Source organism: Homarus americanus, unplaced genomic scaffold (genome assembly GCF_018991925.1).
Source record: "Homarus americanus isolate GMGI-L3 unplaced genomic scaffold, GMGI_Hamer_2.0 scaffold16894, whole genome shotgun sequence".
Classification (NCBI taxonomy): Eukaryota; Metazoa; Arthropoda; class Malacostraca; order Decapoda; family Nephropidae; genus Homarus; species Homarus americanus.
The window spans coordinates 1,286,593-1,292,999 of record NW_024746541.1 but is presented as its reverse complement, the minus strand read 5'-3'; positions in this window follow the sequence as shown (position 1 = coordinate 1,292,999).

Sequence of the window (6,407 nt, the reverse complement as noted above, 5' to 3'; positions counted from 1 at the left end):
CGTTCCAGCACTTACTATAAAGTTGCTAAGCTTGTTCCACTCGTCCACCACCCTATTTGTGAACCAGTTCCTTCCTATCTCCCTCCTAAACCTAAACTTATCCAACTTAAATCCGTTGCTACGAGTCCTATCCTGCTCGGATATTATAAGAACTTTATCTATATCTCCTTTATTGATTCCTTTCGCTCACTTGAATATTTCTATCATATCTCCCCGCACTCTTCGTCTTTCTAGGGAATGCAAGTTTAGTTTCTTTAACCTATCTTGATATGGAGCGTTTCTAAGTCCCGGAATCATTTTCGTCATTCTTCGCTGAACCGACTCCAGTGAATTGATATCCATTCTATAATAAGGGCAAGAGAACTGAACCGCATAATCGAGGTGCAGCCAGACTAGCGCAATATATGGTTGCAATAAGACCTCTGTACTCTTATTACATACACGTCTAGATATAAAACCCAATACTCTGTTAGCCTTATTTCGAACATTAACGCACTGTTTTCTAGGCCGTAGGTCCGGGCTTACAAGTACCCCTAAGTCACTTTCACAAGTCGACTTCTCTAGGTTGATGTTGTTAAGGCTGTATACATTGACAGTATTTGTTCTTCCAATATTAAGTACGCTGTACTTGTTGGTGTTGAATTTCATTTGCCATTTTTCTGACCACTCCTGTAGTTTATTTAAATCCTCCTGTAGTGCATTTGCATCCTGCCCTGAATTAATCTGCCACCCTATTTTGGTGTCATCCGCAAACTTGCTTATGTCACTGCTGATCTCAGTATCTAGATCGTTTATGTAGATTATGAACAAGAGTGGGCCTAGTACTGACGCCTGGGGAACCCCACTGGTTACACAGCCCCACTCAGATTTAACACCATCTACGCTGACCCTCTGCATTCTATCGGTGAGCCATGATTTTATCCAATTTAAAACTTTCCTCTCGATACCATGAGCCTTAACTTTTCTCAGAAGCCTCTGATGCGGTACTCTGTCAAATGCTTTGCTAAAGTCTAAGTAAATAACATCATAATTTTCGTCATTATCTACTACCTCGAAGACTTTCCTAAAAAACGTCAGCAGATTGTTAGACAAGATTTTCCCTTTGTAAACCCATGTTGAGAGTCGTAGATTAATTTGCTTTTCTGTAAATGCGATCGGATGCTATTTGCTATAATTGATTCAAGAAATTTCCCCACTACTGATGTCAAACTGATCGGTCGGTAATTTGACACTGATGCTCTGTCTCCCTTTTTGAATATGGGTACTACATTTGCCTGTTTCCACAAGTCTGGCACAACTCCCGTGTCTAATGATTTTGTAAATAAATTTATGAGGGGTCTGCTAATATGTTCCCTACACTCTTTCAAGACTCGAGGGAAAATTTCATCCGGCCCTGGGGATTTTGTCTTCTTTAATTTATTTATTTTCTTAAGAACATCCTCTTTTCTGTTAGTGATATTCTTTAATTTCTCTTCTTCCTTTCCCCTAAATATCAGTTCCACCTCTGGAATTTCCTCTCGAATTTCTTCTGTGAAAACTGATAAAAGTAGCTGTTCAATGCTTTGCTTATTTCTTCACTGCCATTTATCACTTCTCCCCTCCCTGACTTTAAAGGCCCAACTTTGTCCTTGACCTTTGTTCTATATACCTGGAAAAATCCCTTGGGATTCGCCTTGGATTCTCTTGCTATTCTGATTTCATAGTCTCTCTTTGCTTCCCTTACATTTTTCTTAACATTCCTAGATAGTTTATAATACCTATTTCTGAGCTGCTCCTCCCCTCCCTTTAATTTCTTATAAATTCCTTTCTTTATTCCTAGGTCATGTTTAAGTTTTCTGGTCATCAATTTGGCTCATTCTTATTTGACCTAATTTTTCTGCATGGTATATTTTGTTCTTGTGCTTTACGTAGTACAGTACTAAGCTTTATAACTATATCTATGACTATGCTTTATCACTCTAACTCTACCTCTAAGCCTTATCATTATAACTATTATTAAGCTCCGTCATCAACTGTATCTAGGCTATATCACTATAACTTTCACTGATCTTTATCATTGTAACCGTCCATAAGTTTTATCATCTAACTATACCTCATCGTAACTGTATCATCATGGTGAACAAGGTATTAAATTAAACTATTTCCTTCTATACAAGGTTTATTTAATACACAATTTATGATGTAAAAAGATTTATTTTGCTACTAAACCATATACAATTTTGTGATTGTTTAATTGAACGTATACGATGTGAAATAATAATAATAATAATAATAATAATAATAATAACTTGAGGTACACTTTTGCCATGGATCTGTGTCACTTCGTTGTGAGTGTTAAACTGATGAGTGAAGGTAGCGCTTGGTTGCAGTTTTAGGGGACTCCTTGACGTCATAATGTTGCAATAATGTTGTGGAATGTTGCCATGTTTATATTCTTTTGTATTTTCCCGGGATTTTACAGATTTTATGAATAATTTTTCTGATATATGTTGATATTGATAAATGTTCATTAGTATTATTTTGACGAAGGTTGATATTGTATTTAAAGTGAAGAGAGAGGAAGGAAAATTCAAAAGACAAAGAAACGAGCAAAAATAATCGAAATACGAAAAAGTTCCTTCAGTGAAGAAAGTTAATAAATAATCTTATGTAATTAAGCGAGAAAAGACGAAGAAAAATTTTGACTCTTCAATAAAATTAGGTAGATATATAGTTAATCATTCCTTCCACCTTTAGAACATTATTGAATTGCTAAAAGTGAGGAACATAGAGTTTTATCTCTCATAATATTTACTTGTAGATGGGCTAGTGTAATGACTAACCTTATTAAGTGTTTAAGGACTTTGGTGGCTAAAACAGTAAAAACAAAAAAACAAAAAAGGCAGAAGAGAAGGTAGAAAGTAAAAACAAAAAAGTGAACATGTATGGCAGGCACTAGAGAAGAGACAGGACGCCAGGTACAGGTGAAGTCTACAATGAGCGATGCAAAAGGACACTAGGAAAATTTTTGTTCAGGGTCGAAATTCACAAAGGTTCGTTTGATGGATGTATAAGGTGTGGACTTAAACCAAACGAATTTCCAAACATTACACAAAATCTGTACTGAAATACAATGTGAATTAAGATTACAGTCACACAGAACCACGTAAGAGACAATATTAATTTGTACAGTAGAATCGCTGGTATTCGTTAATTAATTGAATGTTTATAGCTAAAACAATTGCTATGCTATTTTACTTTATTATTTTGCTCTAAATTAGGTGAACCAGTTAATGCTGTTCTGCATCATCAGTGACGAGGAAAAGCCACCGAAGAACATAAGTGAATCAGCGTGTACTGTAGATGACATTTTTAGAAAGGAATAGATATATGGTGATTAAACTGGGATGAGCTGAACAGCACTACATCCCTCACTAGCAATAACATTAGTAGTCTGGTCAGAAATGGACAAAAAACAGGGAGGCTGATTATAACTATGACCCAAATTGAATATATTTTCTTGGTTTAAAATGAAAAGAAAGAGTTGATAAATTTGGTGGTGGTTTTATTAGCCAGGAGCGTGGTGGTGGGCCTCACCACGAAGACGCTTCCTGCGGCAGGGATCGTCACAGCTGTGTATGCCCAATTAATTATAAAATTATCAATCTAAATAGAGCTGTGAGAACTATCAAATGTTGCGACATAAATGGATTGTGAAAAATTCCCGTGCCTTAACAACATCAACCTAGAGAAGTCGACTTGTGAAAGTGACTTAGGGGTACTTCTAAGCCCGGACCTACGGCCTAGAAAACAGTGCGTTAATGTTCGAAATAAGGTAAACAGAGTATTAGGTTTTATATCTAGAAGTGAAAGTAATAAGTGTGCAGAGGTCTTATGGCAACTATATCTTGCGCTAGACAGGCCGCACCTCGATTATGCTGTTCATTTCTGGTGCCCTTATTATAGAATGGATATCAATTCACTGGAGTCGGTGCAGCGAAGAATGACGAAAATGATTCCGGGACTTAGAAACCTTCCATATCAGGATAGGTTAAAGAAACTAAATCTGCATTCCCTAGAAAGACGAAGAGTGCGGGGAGATATGATAGAAGTATTTAAGTGGGTGAAAGGAATCAATAAAGGAGATATAGATAAAGTTCTTATAATATCTGAGCAGGATAGGACTCGTAGCAACGGATTTAAGTTGGATAAGTTTAGGTTTAGGAGGGAGATAGGAAGGAATTGGTTCACAAATAGGGTGGTGGACGAGTGGAACAAGCTTAGCAACTTTGTAGTAAGTGCTGGAACGCTGGAGAGTTTTAAAAGGAGGCTGGATAGATTCATGGATGATAGAGAGTGGTAGTAACTCTCGACAGGAGCTGCCATGCACAGGCCAACCGGCCTATTGCAGACTCCTTACTTTCTTATGTTCGTATGTTAACTTTCCCCCCTCCCTTATGTGTCTTTACGGTGAGGCAAGAGAAGATTTCCCAACCCACCACCACACTACCGGCTCGTAATAACATCAGTAACCACCTAATATATAAAAAAAATTTAACACAAGAAAGCATTTTTTTTTTTTTTTTAATGGCATTAGTCCACCCGGGCACAGGTCACTGACCCACATCGGGGCCTGGGGGGCGAAAATGTAATATTAATAGAAATAATTCAGAGTAAATACAATTTAAAATGAAAAATACAAAATTGAAAATAAAATAATAAAATAATAATGATAATAATAATAATAATAACAACACTGTAATAAAAACAATAACAATAATAATAATAATAATAATAATAATAATAATAATAATAATAATAATAATAATAATAATAATAATAATAATAATAATAATAATAAAGAAATACAAAAATGAAAAAAAGATCAACACTGAGAAATAATATATGTATGTTGTGTTGTCAAAATTAAGAGAAACAATTGAGACCCTGCAATTTTGTGTAACTGAAGCAGAAAGTCAGATCAGTAACCTGGGACTTCATCACAATTTTCGTGATGCCATATGGCAGCAGGGTCTACCATAAGACGATACATTATGCTTCCAATATCTTCCCAGGCGGTAGTACCTCCCTGTTTGGTAGCTGCATACTACCTTGGTCTTATGCCGGGATGCTCCTGCTTAACACAATTACTCACGGCAGACAAGTGCGAACGCCGGAAAGACGCTGCCGCCGCTCCTCCCGCACTAGGTGTAGCCCATCACTTGCGCAACATCTGTGATCGACTTTGCCGATCCCGTATGGGCCTCTCTAGTCACCTCAAAACTCACCAACAAAGGTGACGCCCTTAATAACTCATATCTTCTTATCATAGCTGGATGATCGTCATACCCGATTCCGAGTGACAGCAAATTTTTAAGTGATTAATGGAACGAAATCTGCATGTGTACCCGTGACAAACGTGGTACCACAGGGCAGTGTTTGGGCCCGTTGTTGGTTGTTTGCTTCCTAAATGACATGCCGGAAGCTACATGCTTCAGCATACAAAATTTTGCGGACGATGCTAAGTTATTCAGGGAAATTAAGAACCAAACAGACTGTAGAGAGGATGCACCTGTGTCATACCAACGTTAAGGAGGCTTATCATATGTCCCAATAGGACGAATGGGAAAAAGTCTTGAGTGTGTATGTTGACAATGAACTGATGTTTTCGGGCCATTTTGAGACGAAGGTGAATCAAGTAACTAAACTAGTGTGGCTTATAAAAAGTTCGTTCAGATGAAGTGCTTTCCCGTCTGGAGTACTGCCATCCCGTCTGGTCCCCGAGATATGCTAGAAACTGTCAGTTGCATTGAAAATGTCCAAAGGAGGGCCACCAGAATGGTGTCTGCACTCCGGCACCTCACTTATCCATGGATTAGAGCGCCTGCAACTGCCTAGCTTATACTACAGACGGGCAAGGGGTGACCTAATTGAAGTGTATAAACATCTCAGAGGGTACTACCCAGTCGAGTGTCCATACCTGGAGCTGGCGGACGCCCGACCCACAAGGGGTCACAGCTCAAAGTTGAAAATGCCATTAGTCCAGAAAACTGTGAGGGCAAACTTTTTTGTAGTCAGAATTTTGAACTCTTGGAACAGCCTGCCAGAGAGTGTTGTGACAGCACCGAGTGTGAGCTCTTTCAAGTTCAGACTTGATGAACACTGGATCAGATTCAGATACATTCAGGGGCCAGTGCATGCCCAGTACAGTACTTGCCAACAGAGATGTGACAGACCACCCAACGGCTAGTGAGTCAATCAGTGGCGAAGAGGATTAAAGTAAAAGTAAGTAAACGTTTGTTTTCATCTTTCTTGGTTGGTTGCTTGTCAACATTCCCGGGAGTTTTTGGGTTAGGAAAAAGAGATTGTGACGAAGTACTGTACTTTAGTAAAAGCTTCTCTTCTCTGTTTTTTTTAATTATATTTCA